Below are 16,424 nucleotides of genomic sequence, written 5' to 3'. Positions count from 1 at the left end.
TTTTTAGTTTTTGCTCAATGCTTTATTTATTTATTTATTTATTTTTATTTATTTACTTTTTTACTTTACAATACTGTATTGGTTTTGCCATACATCAACATGAATCCACCACGGGTGTACATAAGTGTTTCAATTTGGATTGTTAATCCATCTGGAATTTATATTTGTTTATGTTATAAGTGCATTATCAGAGAAGGCGATAGCACCCCACTCCAGTACTCTTGCCTGGAAAGTCCCATGGATGGAGGAGACTGGTAGGCTGCAGTCCATGGGGTCACTAAGAGTCAGACACAACTGAGCAACTTCCCTTTCAATTTTCACTTTCATGCATTGGAGAAGGAAATGGAAACCCACTCCAGTGTTCTTGCTTGGAGAATCCCAGGGACGGGGGAGCCTGGTGGGCTGCCATCTGTGGGGTCGCACAGAGTCAGACACGACTGAAGTGACTTAGTAGCAGTTATAAGTGCATTATAGTGGCTAGAGTTTAAGTGGAGAATGGATAGTAGTTAAGTGGGCAGGTATCCTGTGTGCCAGGATTGTACAGTATTGGAGGAGAAGTAGATTGCAAATAAGTTGTGCTGTTTAGGACTGGTTGGCAAGGTTTGGGATATATAATAGTTCAAGGGCTGCTGTGACCACAGCAGACTGGGTGCCTTAAGTCACAGAATTGTATTTCTCACAGTACTGCATCCTGGAAGCCCAAGATCAAGGTGTCGGAAGGCTTGGACTCTTTTAGGCCTCTATTGGCTTGAAACTATCTTTTCCCTGTGTCCTCACATGGTCCTTTCTCTATCTGTATACATCCTTTGTATCTCTTTGTGTGTCCAAACGTCCTCCTCTTAAAAGGGCAGTGTATTTTCCAAGTCTCTTATAAATGTGTTATCATACTTTCATAATTAAAAAATATGTATATAAAAGAAAGAGGAAAAAAATAAAATAGGAGTCAGGATCTGCTTCATAAGGTGGAAGTTCCCCAAACACACATAGGTGTTCAATAAACATGTGTGTGTGTGTGTTAATCACTTAGTCCTGTCTGACTCTTTGTGACCCCATGGACTATAACCCACCAGGAAATAGTAGATGTCTATTATAAGTGCTTCGAGTAAAGAAAATATATCTAAATATATCTATGGAGATGTTCTTGGTTACTAGAAGCACAATTTACAATTTTCCTTTTGTGTTAACCATATTTTCCTTAATAAGCATGTGAAGTGAAGTGAAATCGCTCAGTCATGTCCAATTCTTTGCGACCCCATGGACTGCAGCCTGCCAGGCTCCTCTGTCCATGGGATTTTCCAGGCAAGAATACTGGAGTGGGTTGCCATTTCCTTCTCTAGGAGGTCTTCCTGACCCAGGGATTGAACCCAGGTCTCTTGCATTGTAGGCAGACGCTTTACCATCTGAGCCACCAGGGAAGTTAATAAGCATGTACTGCACAAGTAATAAAAATTTTAAGAGTATTATTCTGAGAAAACAATAAATAAAAGGATGCTAGTCATACTGGGTCAAAGTCTACCCCAACAGCCTCACTTAACCTAATCACCCATTTAAGGTCCTATTTTCAAATATAATCACACTCTGAAGTACTAGGCCTCAACATAGGAATTTGGTGAGACAGAGACACATTTTAACCCGTAACAGGATATATTGGTTTGCTAAGTTTTTAAGACAACTTAACATGTAAATATCTCCTGGAAAGCAGTCATGGTAGCTCTGGGCTTTCAGAGATGAAAGTGGAAACTGCCAGGCCTCTGAAGGTCTAGGCCCAGCACTGACACAGTGCCTTTTCTGCTTTGTTCCATTGGTCAGCATAGTCACAGGGCCAGCACAAATTCTCAGGGAGGGGAAATAGGTTCCACACATAAGAACAGAGAGAATTGTTGGTGGCCTTGATTGCAGACTAAGAATGTGGTCACTGAGGTGAGAAGAGAAAGTGAGAGTTCACTTTCAGATTCCAAGGAAGGAGAGTAATTTGAGAAGCATTTATTTCAGGGTTTTAAACTTGGCAGAGTAATCAAATAGGATATGAAACAGAGGAAGTCCTGGTTTTGGCAGTCAGTAAGGACTTGGCGAACAATGAGATTTGGGGGATACAAAAGATCATGGCTTTGAATTTGATCTAAATGCAATGTATGAGAGCAGGGACAGTGAGAAAAGAGCTCAACTGCACACACACACGTATGTGGATCAAAGAGAGGAAACAGGAGATACAAAGACACTGGCTTCCTTGAGTCATGTGGAGGAAATGGAAACCAGAAAGGAGGTAATTATAGATGGTATCTTCATCTCAGAGGCACATACAGTTTCTGCTGCAAGATCTAGGTCCTACCTTTCATTTAGATTGTCATCTATCAGACTCCTCTCCTCTGATGACATGATCAGAAGTGAGATAAAATCTAGCTTTATTTTGGGAGATACTGAGGGGAGATTTCTCATTGAAGATTGTTTTTTTTTTTTTTTCTGAACAGCAGATAACTTGCAGAGAGCTTATGTTCTTGTGGTGCCTTTGGTTGGGTTGCTTGCTTTCAGATGGCGCAATTTCAGAGTCAGTTCAGTTGCTCCGACTCTTTGCGACCACATGAATCTCAGCACACCAGGCCTCCCTGTCCATCACCAACTGCCGGAGTTTACTCAAACTCATATCCATCGAGTCTATGATGCCATCCAGCCATCTCCTCCTCTGTTGTCCCCTTCTCCTCCTGCCCTCAATCCCTCCTAGCATCAGGGTCTTTTCCAATGAGTCAACTCTTCACATGAGGTGGCCAAAGTACTGGAGTTTCAGCCTCAGCATCAGTCCTTCCAATGAATACCCAGGACGAATATCCTTTAGAATGGACTGGTTGGATCTCCTTGCAGTCCAAGGGACTATGGCGCATACACCTCACTAAGTCTGCCAGAAGAGCCTATGGCAGGGATCAGTAAATGAGTGTTCCTGGCATGTTGCATGGTTTTGTAAATAAAGTTTTATTGGAACATAGCCACACTCATCTGTTGTTTGTATTATCTGTGATTTTCCTGCCACCCTGGCAGAGTTGAAATGTTGAGAAAGAGACCATATGACCCACAATAAAACATTTATTTTCTAGCCCTTTTCAGGAAGAGTTTCCCAACTCCTGAAGTATAATATTGAATTATATAATATATATTATACAATTTATATATATTACAGAAAGTATAATAACTTTCTGAAAACCATTGGCATTTAGCAGGCAGGTAAATGGTAACTTAGGGTGATGGAGAAAGTCTTAGTAATTGACAAGCCACTGCTGAGGGTCACAGAGACCATGCTTGAGAAAGATTATTCAGAAAAGTCAGGCAGTGACAGTCCCCAAGACAGTTGCCAGATTCAGCAAATGAAAATAACAGAATATTCAGTTACATTTGAATATCAGATTAAAACACAGGTCTTTTTAAAAAGTATTTGTATATGATTTTAGGGACATACTTATACTAAGAGCCTTGTTGTTTGTCTGATATTCAGTGTTAACTGTGGGGGTCCTGGATTTTCTCTGTCTATGCTAGTCTCCAAGCATCAGAGTGTTGTGAAGGAGTCTGAACACAAACTGCCTAAGTTCAACTATCGCCTTCATCTCTCCCTGACTGAGTGACTTTTGGTATCATATTTAGTCCTCAGTGGCCCAGTTTCCTCATCTGAACTATAAGAATAATAACAGTTAAAGAATTAAGTGGGGTAGAATATGAGAATAGTATAGGATTATGTGAATTCATGTATACATCCATCACAACTCTTGATTATGTGTTTACTTTTATTAATTATGCAAAATAAATCAGGATGAGGGAAACTCTGAATCTTCCTAAATACAAATCATCCAGGGGAAGGTCCCCTGGAAAAGAAAATGGCAACCCATTCCAGTATTCTTGCCTGGAAAATTCCATGGACAGAGGAGCCTGGTGGGCTGTAACCCATGGGGTTGCAAAGAGTCAAACATGACTGAGCAACTAAAGCTTACTTCCTTAGTGTATATATGTTAATCCCAACCTCTGCCCACTCCCCACTTCCCTTTTTGTAAGGATAAGTTTGTTTTCTATGTCTTTGAGTCTATTTTTGTTTTGGAAATGTTTATCTGTATTTTTTTTTAAGATTCCACAATAAGTGACATCATATGATACTTGTCTTTCTCTGACTGGCTTACTCCATTTAGTCTGATAATCTCTAGGTCTACTCATGTTGCTACAAATGGCATTATTTCAACAGTTTATTTAAATTCATTTCAAAAATTACCGTTTCCTTATTTAAAAGTTCTCTACCTTTAACCCCTGTTCATCTTTCTAACAATGTTATTCACATAAGCAGAGCTCCTTGTGTAATGTTATTTGTATCCAAGCCTTTTCAGTGTTTTAGTCTTAAATAGTTCTGCCTAGTGGCTGTGTGCTGGAAATAGTGGCACCGGCTTTCTCTTGGCGTGGATTCCTTGTATATCTGCAGTAGAAGGCTTTTATTTGTGTCCTGACAATAACAAATGACTTATGAAAATTCTGGGTGGTTGAGTAATAGATATCCTGAATGAATTGTCCAAGAATAATGCAGCACACTCTGAATTACAAAATATTTCAGTAATTATGATGATGCAGGGAAATAATTTACAGTTATTTTTCAGAATTCATTAAGAATTTTAAGTGATTAGGAGTTTAGATATATGTGTTATTGAGTCAGTACCAACAAATTATCTATCTTATCTGTCTGAGGAGGAGAAATGTTATGGGAGAAGTTAAGTAAATGAATAAATACGAAAAATATTCTAAGGAATGCAAAACTGTGCAAAGATGTAATATGTCTCTAAGCCAACACAATTTGGTTTGATACATGATCTTTTTATTTCACTGTTTTAAAATGCATCCCACAGCCCAAACCATTCTTTACTCTTCTCCATGGGGAAATATGTGCAGACAGGCAGTTCCACACAGGTCTGCCCCACTGGAAGGTTTTTATTTCAATGCTATCAACTTCTATTCTCTGCAATCATTTTTCTTTTATTCTCAGTATCCATTGTTTTCAGTAATTCATTTGAGTGATCTGAAAACCGCTGAGAGCAACTGTGAGAAATCTGCCTGCTGACTTTGTTGAGAGTGAATTTTGGGAAGGAGGTTATTTCTGAGTCTATAGACAATAAATAAATGGACTGAAATTAAATTATCATTATCTCACACAATCACCTTGATAAGAAAATACAATTTTATTTTATTTTTTTTGCTGTATAGATATGCCCTTAAGTCATATCTGGTAACCTTGATTCCCTAGTACAATGTATTAGAATATTTACTGTTTTCCTAAAGGGAGGAAGCAGAGAGGCATCAGGGCTAGCTCTCACCTTCCCTTACTCATGGCCTGCCTTCTCCTTGATCATCTATCCCTTGATTGTGTAGCAGTGGCTATTCTATTGTACAAGGTAATACATTCAACATAACCAGTGAATAAGTTCACAGGAAAAAACAAAGAAAGAAAACGAGTTATAAGGTTAATTTGATTGTCTAAGCAGTTACACCTGAAGTGTACTCAAGATATCTCTCTGATTGTTATTGTCATTATTCTGATCATCAGCATTAAAGTCCTCATCATTTTCACTGATGATATTTTAGTAATTTTAAAGCCCTACCTGTATGATATCACAGTAACAGATTTACCTAATTGAATCACCTTAAATAAGTCAAATCTTTTTTTTTTAATTAATAAAGGTTATCAGCTCAGTCTGATTGTTCATAAATAGTGTGTGTGATACCTTACTATTCCCATGATGATTGGAATACTGGTCAGCTGCTCTCAGCTGACTAACTTCCAAATAACTGTGGAACCTCATCATCTGCATTTTTTTTTTTTGCATCAAATATGTGTGTACATACAATGAGTAATTGGAAGAGATTCTCTATGTTATGTAGTCTATCGTTGTAGTGAGGGTGGCTTTGTCTCACCGAAGCACCAATGTACCCACTAGTCTAGGATTATTTTATCTGTTCATCTATTGAAGGGGCAGTTTTTTGGTCATAAATAATTCATTTCACCAAGTTCTTATATTTGGATACATTAAAAATAAATTCTTGCCATGCAAGTTTTTTGGACACAATTATTGATTTCCAATCTGTTTGATTTCCTTAGTTGGTGCAAATAGGAAAAAAAAAAAAAGTGCCTGATTAGACCAGTGTGATTTAAAGGAATCAAGTATCATAATAGACATGTTTATTAGCACTTCCTCTGTGACAGTAAGTTATTTATAGATACTAACTCATCTAATCTTTTAGAAACTCTATATCACTAGTTTCTCTATTTTTATATAAGATTTTGCTGAGACAAAGAGCCCCAAGGTACCAAGCTAAAAAGTAGTAAAGTCAAAAATTAAATTTGACTTATTCCAAAGTTTAAAACACTCATACATAACAAAACCCTGCTCAAAAGCAATGGAAGTTTTGCCTCATTGTAGGAAGAAATTTATATCTGTGTCTTGCTTATAACTAAAGCATTAAAAGTCCTGGGATTTGCATGAGGAGGATGATACAAAGGGAAATCTTGACAGATGAGAATTTACTGCCTCCCCTTTACTTTATAGAGTCTGTCCTGAAGGAAACTGGAAAAGAAAGTATTTAAGTGAACTTCCAGATGTTCGAGCTGGTTTTAGAAAAGGCAGAGGAACCAGAGATCAAATTGCCAACATCCGCTGGATCATGGAAAAAGCAAGAGAGTTCCAGAAAAACATCTATTTCTGCTTTATTGACTATGCCAAAGCCTTTGACTGTGTGGATCACAAGAAACTGTGGAAAATCTGAAAGAAATGGGAATACCAGACCACATGACCTGCCTCTTGAGAAATCTGTATGCAGGTCAGGAAGCAAGAGTTAGAACTGGACATGGAACAACAGACTGGTTCCAAATAGGAAAAGGAGTACGTCAAGGCTGTATATTGTCACCCTGCTTATTTAACTTATATGTAGAGTACATCATGAGAAACGCTGGACTGGAAGAAACACAAGCTGGAATCAAGATTGCTGGGAGAATATCAATCACCTCAGATATGCAGATGACACCACCCTTATGGCAGAAAGTGAAGAGGAACTAAAGAGCCTCTTGATGAAAGTGAAAGAGGAGAGTGACAAAGTTGACTTAAAGCTCAACATTCAGAAAACGAAGATCATGGCATCTGATTCCATCACTTCATGGCAAATAGATGGGGAAACAGTGGAAACAGTGTCAGACTTTATTTTTTTGGGCTCCAAAATCACTTTAGATGGTGACTGCAACCATGAAATTAAAAGATGCTTACTCCTTGGAAGAAAAGTTATGACCAACCTAGATAGCATATTCAAAAGCAGAGACATTACTTTGCCGACTAAGGTCCATCTAGTCAAGGCTATGGTTTTTCCTGTGGTCATGTATGAATGTGAGAGTTGGACTGTGAAGAAGGCTGAGCACTGAAGAATTGATGCTTTTGAACTGTGGTGTTGGAGAAGACTCTTGAGAGTCCCTTGGACTGCAAGGAGATCCAACTAGTCCATTCTAAAGGAGATCAACCTGGGATTTTTTTAAAGGAATGATGCTGAAACTGAAACTCCAGTACTTTGGCCACCTCATGCAAAGAGTTGACTCATTGGAAAAGACTCTGATGCTGGGAGGGATTGGGGGCAGGAGGAGAAGGGGACGACAGAGGATGAGATGGCTGGATGGCATCACGGACTCGATGGATGTGAGTTTGAGTGAACTCCAGGAGTTGGTGCTGGACAGGGAGGCCTGGCGTGCTGCAATTCATGGGGTCACAAAGAATCGGACACGACTGAGTGACTGAACTGAATTGAAGCCAGAGTTTTCCTTGTGGAAGAAAATAATGATACATATGTAACAAGCATTGGGGGTTGGGGCATTAGTCAACAGGAGACTCTAGAGGTAGCTCAGGTATGTGAGACAAAGGAAAGGGGAAGGAGGACTTTTTTTCTTTTCCCTTTTTTCCAGTATGAATGTGATCTTATTTTTAGCACTTTATTGAGAGTAATCTCAAGAAAAGTTTTAACTGATTTAACTGATTTTTAATTATTTCTAGGGACCAGACTGTTTCTTGGGATGTAATTGACTTTAAAGTTATAAAAGAAAGGCCAAACTAATATAGTTTATAATTTTTTTTGTACTACTACTACAAATGCTAACAATCAATATAATCACTGCAGCTTCCTTTTTTGTCTAAAGTTTTGTTTAGCTCATATTTTAACATGACTCTATCTAGTCTTCACAGCACCCACAAAAGTATTGTTATTATTATTCTCTTTCACAGGTTTCTTTTTTCAGACAGGTACATCCAGTAGCTGCTTTAGTTAGTTGGAACATTGTTAATTATTGATGTCAAAATGGAAAACATGGAAACTGTCACTGGTGTAATAATAATAATAGTTTTTTCTCTTAAAATTTTTTTTTGTACTTAGGTATGCTCAAGGCAAACTTTTTTTTTTAATACTATAGTATTCATGTGTGTAACTAGCACTCTTAGAAATGTTTTCTATGAATCTCTCTGTAGAGAGTGTATAATGCAGCCCAGAGCAGTAAACATAGTATTTCCAAGAAATAACACTACTGATTCATTTCTACAACTAGCACTGTTTTTAGATGCATCTTTTACACAGTTGTCCTTGGAGAATATATAACATACCAAGCTAACTTGAAAAAAAATATATTATCTATAATTTTTCAACTACTCTGTAAGCCCAACATAATTACTGCAGTATGTCCATGAAGAAATTGAGACAGAGGAAGGTAAAATGTTTGATGTAAAACAAATGCTTCATCCCGCTAAGAACAACTGAAAAGCCTGAATATTATGCATGAAACATTGTAAGAAGACTGTTGAGTGGAAAGAAGGTAGCAGAGCCAGGAACAACAATGCTGGTTAGGTTCCTGGATTTCTTGTTGGCTTATACATCTCAGAATTTCAGTGAACACATAGGCAACTGCTCAGTGCCAACTAGCACAGACAACAATGGTTGAATAAAAGCCTATGCTTTCAAATCTGAGGACCTAGAAAGGGGTAGCCTACAAGGCAGAAAAATGTTAGCCAACAGCCACCCCAAACACCACAGGAAAGCCACACACACACACACACACATGGTTGTCCCATCCCCACCCGTGCAAGTAAGGCCAAGTGAGAAGTCTAGGTGTCAGCCCTTGCCCTGCCGTAATGGGGTGTTTCCATCTCCCCCTCAGTGTGTTCTTAGAGAATGCTCAGTGAAACAGACTTGCATCCCCATCTGGGAGGAATGAGGCTCCTTTCTCTCTCACTACTAGGGTGTTGTGAGGGGGGGCCAAATGAAAAATCAGGACTTTGACCACCACACCGCCATAAGGCCATCCTCTTATCTCCACAGTGTCAAGGAAGGCTATGTGGGGAGCAATAACAAGACACCTCAAACTATCCCTGCCAGCGATGTCAGCGGATACCTTGTGGGGAGTCAGAACAGCCATGCCTGCGCAACAGTAATGAAAAATCCCCCCCTGAATATCAACAGAGGCCACATAGGGAGCCTGGACTTCCGTTCCACTAGGTAGTAATGAAGAGGTGCCCCACTTATCCTAGCATAATTTCTGAGTTGCATCTTCAACTCTTTTTGACTTTTAAATTTAGGAACTGCACTATAGTGCCTGCATGCTCAGTCACTCAGGCATGTCCAACTCTTTATCACCCTATGTACTTTAGTCCATGAGGATCCTCTGTTCACGGAATTTTCCAGGCAAGAATACTGGAGTGGCTTGCCATTTGCTATACCAGGGATCTTTCCGACCCGGGGACTAAAACTGGGTTCCCTACATTTCCTGCACTGGCAGGCAGATTCTTTACCACTGAGTCACCTGGGAAGCCCTAGTATGTGCTATAAATCTTCAGCAGTGTTCTTTAAATCAGGGTATATTCTCCCTGAGATATGTACAAAATGACTTAGTGGGGTGTAGAATTAAAATGTTATACTTTGCATTAATATTTGGTTATCTCATCCTTTCAAATACCTGCTCATATTTTAATTAAATAACAGTATATGTAATAGTCTGGCAGGCTGTAGTCCATAGAATTGCAAACATGACTGAGCATTCACACATGCAAATATCCAATAGTACCTGCATAGCATTAATGTATAAAAACATGTATATTGGGGAGATATGCTCAGTTTTTTGTTTTTAATGACTGGATGCGTTATGCCAATACTTGGAGACAACTGCTTTAAATCATTACTATATAAAACATTTTCTGTCCTAAGGATTAAGCCTTGTAAAATGAGTTGGTCTCTGGGATTAGAACAGATGCTTAGAAAAGTGAGAAGGGTATGGCCAAAAAGATTTGGAAGGTTCAGGAGACAAGTATGGTTTTTACTATGATTAGTCTGATTGGACACAGGGACATACCTAGGCAACCACTTACTCTGTTACCTAATAACATAGTTCTGCCAATGACTTTAAAATGTAATTATTTAAAGCCTTCAGGTAAAGGAAGAAGAGCAGGGCCGCATGTTAAGTGGCATATAAGAAAAGTGCTGAAATTGCCTATCCCATGTGAAGTCCTCTGGGCTAAGGTGGGAATGCAGCCGGGCATGGATAGGGCTTCCTATACCCTCTAACTCAGCATCTGACAGGATACGATGTAGCTGTAACAGTGCTTCTGAAACTCTGATAATTAAATTAATTCCATCAATAGATAATGTCTCTAAACCCCAAGGGGATCATGCTTGAATGGCATTTAATCAGTGATATCACCACATCTAAAAAACGAATGATTCCAATGAAGTGTAGAATTGAGATTCAGGAAGTGAAGATCTACTTGATGTTTGAGTGAATACTGCTCTACCAAGGAAGACTCAAAATTTGGGAGATAAAAACAAACTTGCTGATTTAACTTTACTAGAAATTAAATGTAATACTATTACTATCAACACCTCATTGCCCTGGATCTTTTATTTCATACTTACCAAACAAGCTTCTGCTGAAAAAAACATGTGCTCCCAATAATCTTGCTGATAACAACTCGAAGTGGTTGATCATTTCTATGTGCCAGACACTGTTCTGGGTACTTTATATGTATTTGTTCATTGAATTCTTTTAACAGCACTCTGAAGTGGAAGTCATTATTAACCTCATTGTACAAATGAAAGGACCCAATTCCACAGATTCTAAGAAACTTGCTCAAGACCTAATTGTTAGTAAGTGGCAGAGCTGAGGCTCACAGTGGGCCAGTCATAACTCAAAGTCTGAGATGTTAATCATTGTGAAACATGGCCTTGTTGAATCTGGACTAAGGGAAGTCTTGGAAGCAGGGTAGATACTTAATCACTTGAACAATGTGACTGCTGTTTTATATTAATGAAAGTAATTGAGGTATAATGGTTAGAAGTACATTGATCAGCCTTGTGCATAGTTAGTTAGCAGGACTTACACAGAAAGACTAATCTCTTTGTTACTAAGAACTTTTGGTCTTTGGATTTGAAATCCTGACTGCTGGCTCTAGATCTATGGGGACTATACGGGTATTACATGTATAAGCCCCTATTGAATAAAATCACCATCAGGACATCCCATCAGAAATCTAGTATAATACTACAAGAAGCTTTATTAGAAATAGTGATGCAGGTATGTACTATAAATGTGATTTTTATAGATGATTTGAGATTTTTAAGACTGAGTATAAAGTCATGTGAATTTTTGCACTAATCTCATTTGCTGCATCTGAGAAATGTTATTTCTTAAAATAATCAAGTTATTAATAGAACAATATTGTAAGGATCAATTGAGGGTTTCTGTTCTGTCCTATTAATTGAAAACAATGAGCCAGTTATTTTACCAGCAAAGTGGATTTGTTCAGAAGCAGCAAAAACTGCAATATGAGACATGCAGTTATGGTGAACTTCATACAAGATTATTTCAAAAAAAAGAGAGAAATGCTTTAATGTAGGAAAAGGAGAAATTGGGAGGGGCTGTTATAATCAAGATGTGCATAGGTGGAAACTGGGAGTTTGAAGCATGGTAGCTGTTCATTGACTGAGTTCTGACAGCTTCTCATTGGCTGAGTTGTTGCCAGGCAAGGGGATCTTTCTTTCCCTGCTTGTGGTAGTAAAGTAGTATCACTCCCTGCCACAGATGCTAGCTATGTATGTCTCTTTCAGTTGGCGTCTATATTAACTTAGGATGGTACATGATGAGAGATTCCCTTTCTGGGCTCCTAACAACCAGTCCATCCTAAAGGAGATCAGTCCTGGGTGTTCATTGGAAGGACTGATGCTGAACCTGAAACTCCAATACTTTGGCCACCTCATGCGAAGAGTTGACTCATTGGAAAAGAACCTGATGCTGGGAGGGATTGGGGGCAAGAGGAGAAGGGGACGACAGAGGATGAGATGGCTGGATGGCATCACTGACTTGATGGATGTGAGTTTGAGTAAACTCCTGGAGTTGGTGATGGACAGGGAAGCCTGGTGTACTGTGATTCATGGGGTCACAAAGAGTCGGACACGACTGAGAGACTGAACTGAACTCCATTTAGGTGAGGTTTCCCTTTAGCATCTTTCAAGTTCGTTTGTAGGACTCAAAAATGTTTCAAAAAGTAAAGTTAATCATTTGGTAAACTCCTATTGTGTAGGGCAAGTTCTTCTCCCTGAGAAATTACTCCTGAGAGTTGGTTTGTGTCAGCTCCTACAGGCAGGAACAGCTGCTAAGCTATTTTTCTCTTGACATTTACAAAAATAACTTTCAAGTTGTTGCTGTAGTTTTAAAAGTAATATATCTTCTTTCTATTCTCTTTTATCTCCAAACTTGTCTCAGGTGATCCTATCACTATCGGCCATGGTGATGTCCTCTTGTAGCCCTTTAGCTTCCTTCTGGCTGAGATGAACATCTGGAGACCTGGGGTCATCCATCAGTTCAGTTCAGTCACTCAGTCATGTCCGACTCTTTGTGACCTCATAGACTGCAGGACGCCAGGCTTCCCTGTCCATCACCAACTTCCGGAGCTTGCTCAGAATCATGTTCCTTGTGTTGGTGATGCCATCCAACCATCTCATCCTCTGCCGTCCCCTTTTTGTCCTACCTTCAAACTTTCCCAGAATCAGGATCTTTTCCAAGAAGTCAGTTCTTTGCATCAGGTGGCCAAAGTATTGGAGCTTCACATCAGTCCTTCCAATGAATATTCAGGACTGATTTCCTTTAGAATTGACTACTTTGATCTCCTTGCAGTCCAAGGGACTCTCAAGAGTCTTTTCCAACATCACAGTTCAAAAGCATCAATTCTTCGACACTCAGCTTTCTTTATAGTCCAACTCTTACATCCATACTTGACTACTGGAAAAACCATAGCCTTGACTAGATGGTCTTTTGTTGGCAAAGTAATGTCTCTGCTTTTTAATATACTTCTAGGTTGGTCAGAGCTTTTCTTCCAAGGAGCAATTGTCTTTTAATTTCATGGCTGCAGTCACCATCTGCAGTGATTTTGGAGACCAAGAAAATAAAGTCTGTCTCTCTTTCCATGTTTCCCCATCTATTTGCCATGAAGTGATGGGACTGAATGCCATGATCTACATTTTTTGAATGTTGAGTCTTAAGCCAGCTTTTTCAGTCTCCTCTTTCAATTTCGTTGAGAGGCTCTTTAGTTCTTCACTTTCTGCCGTAAGCGTGGTATCATCTGCATATCTGAGATTATTGATATTTCTCCAGAAATCTTGATTCCAGCTTGTGCTTCACCCAGCCTGGCATTTTACATGGTATACTCTGCATATAAGTTAAATAGGCAAGGTCACAATATACAGCCTTGATGTACTCCTTTCCCTATTTGGAACCAGTCTGTTGTTCCATGTCCCATTCTAACTGTTGCTTCTTGAATTGCATACATGAAAATGAAGCACAGCAAAGGCTAACAGTTTTGCCAAGAGAACACACTGGTCATAGCAAACACCCTCTTCCAACAGAAGAAATGACTCTACATATGGATATCACCAGATGATCAAATCAATCTGAAATCAGATTGATTATATTATTTGCAGCTGAAGATGGAGAAGCTCTATACAGTCAGGAAAAACAAGACTGGGAGCTGACTGTAGCTCAGATTATGAAGTCCTTAATACAAAAATCAGACTTAAATTGAAGAAAGTAGGGAAACCACTAGACCATTCAGGTATGACCTAAATCAAATACCTAAGAATATACAGTAGAAGTGACAAATAGATTCAAAGGGTCATCCGTAGGCACATACTTAAAATAACTAAATCCAACCAGTCATGGTCAAAACCTCACTAGCTCCTCTCTCTTCCCCACCTACCCCTCTGTCTCCCATTTCACACTTATCTGGAAAATTCTCACAGTGAGCAAAGCTCAGTCAAATCAACTTTCCTTAATACTTTCTCTTGCCTACCTATTTTTAATCATTTCTTTCCTGTCTACTCCGGTAATTGTCCTTCACCTTCATATATTGCCCTTTCTCATTAATCACACCAAGCCAGCCTGCTTTCCTAATTCTGTGGTTACTTCCACTAATTGCTTTCTGGGCACCAAAATGCTTCTTCTCTAAAAGAATTTCTTTCTTACAAAAGAATTTCCTATTGCCTTCCTTCATTCAACTCAGTAAACATGGCAGAATTTTCTGAAAGGATGAAGGAAGACAGATGGAAGGAAAGAAGATGGACAAAAGGGGGTGAGGAAGGGAGGGAGGGAGAGACATCACTCGTTTGACCTTATAAAAAATACCTTATACCTTATAAAAAATCAGCTGCTTCTCAAATATTGCTTCCTTTCTTTTCTCTACAGAATGTCATGAAAGGCCATTTACTAATGCCTACCAAAGAGAATAGAAATAGCTAAATGAATGATTCTTAATTTAGTTTTCTAATTGATTTTTATTGTGATAATTATAAGATTTAATGTATTGATTTTTAGATATGAACTGTCTTTGGAAGTATTGATCATAGCTGTTATATGTTAACACTGAGAAAATAAAATATAATCATAGAAGCAAAAACATATATAGACAGTAGGAGTTTAACAATAGAATTTTAGTTAAAGTAAATAGTAATCATCAGTGCTCAGAGGATAGCCTGACTCTGGTTTATGAATTAGTTATTTGGTTTCTTTTGTTGGGTCATGATTTTATATTAAAATTGAGAAATAAAGGTAGAATAACTTGGTTATACAATATCATTTTCTTCAGAAGCTTGAGACAGTTTAGGATAAGCTTCATCCTCACACCTTTTACATGAGAATGGGTAGAACTAATTTTATTCTCTTTTTTCTAGAAATGAAATTAAAATATGAATATTCTGTGAACTCACAATGTCTGGATACCAATTTTAGAAATTGCTCTTCTTTAGACTACATTTCTTATATTTAATGTCATTATGATTTGAAAGTCCAAATATGGCAAAAAGTATCAGTAGCATGCTTGGTAGAGAGAAATTACTAAGGTATATATGATGGCAAATGCAAAGGAGTCAAGTTTATAGTAAATGAGCGAATAAAAAGTAAGGTTGCTGAAAGACTTCCTACATTCAAATGTCAGCTCTAGGATTCATCGAAATATAAAAAAGTCTTCAAAATGTGTCCCCTTCCCTTTACCCTGTCGATTTTCCAAGGACTTCTAAAGTGACGTAGGACCCAAATCTACCTTCTCAGAGCAGCAATCTTATACAGAAAATGATTATTCCCCATTCTTTCCATTAAATAGGCAAAAATCCTTATTTATTTCAAATGTCACTACTAAGGTAGTGGTCCCATTGGAAATTTTCTGATAAATATATGTGGAGAGTATTTCATAGTGATACATATCTTATAAGGAACAAGTTCGTAACAGAACTTAAGTTCTTCACTATCTTGTGCTGAAATGGCAGATGTCGGTAGCAGATTGATAGGGGGAATTTAGGGATGTGAGAGCTCTGGGAGATTTTAGGTCAAATAACCTCATTGGACTTACTATGCATGCTTCCTAAAACTTGAACCAATTGAAATTTTGTGCACTGATTCTAGAAAGTGATGCTCTGCTTAATCATGTTGAGGGCTGTAGTAAATTATTATATTAATAATTATAAATGAGAAACACCTCCTCTTACCTGTCCTTGTCTAGTCCATTTCCACAGTCATTACAGACTTGGTCATGTGACTTGATTTGACCAATGGGTCATCAGCAAATATGACCACAAGCTTGTTCTTACACATTGTGGTTTCACTCTTGAACCACAGGATGCCCAAGATAGCCTGCTTTATAGGGGAAGTAGAGGAAAACCAAGGCACTGTGACCGACAGAACTAGCCAACTCCTAGCTGTTAGATTGTGGCTACTGGGGTCAACCAGCTTCCAGATAACATGGTAATTAACTATATCTGCATAAATGAGTCCAGTCAGCTGCACACAGAGCAAAGACAGTTTCCCCCAGTGAAGCTCTGCTAAGTTGCTAAACCAAACAATTGTATGCAGAAGA

This window comes from Oryx dammah, unplaced genomic scaffold (assembly GCF_014754425.2).
Source record: "Oryx dammah isolate SB20612 unplaced genomic scaffold, SCBI_Odam_1.1 HiC_scaffold_18, whole genome shotgun sequence".
NCBI classification, from domain to species: domain Eukaryota; kingdom Metazoa; phylum Chordata; class Mammalia; order Artiodactyla; family Bovidae; genus Oryx; species Oryx dammah.
Note: the sequence above shows the minus strand (reverse complement) of the source record.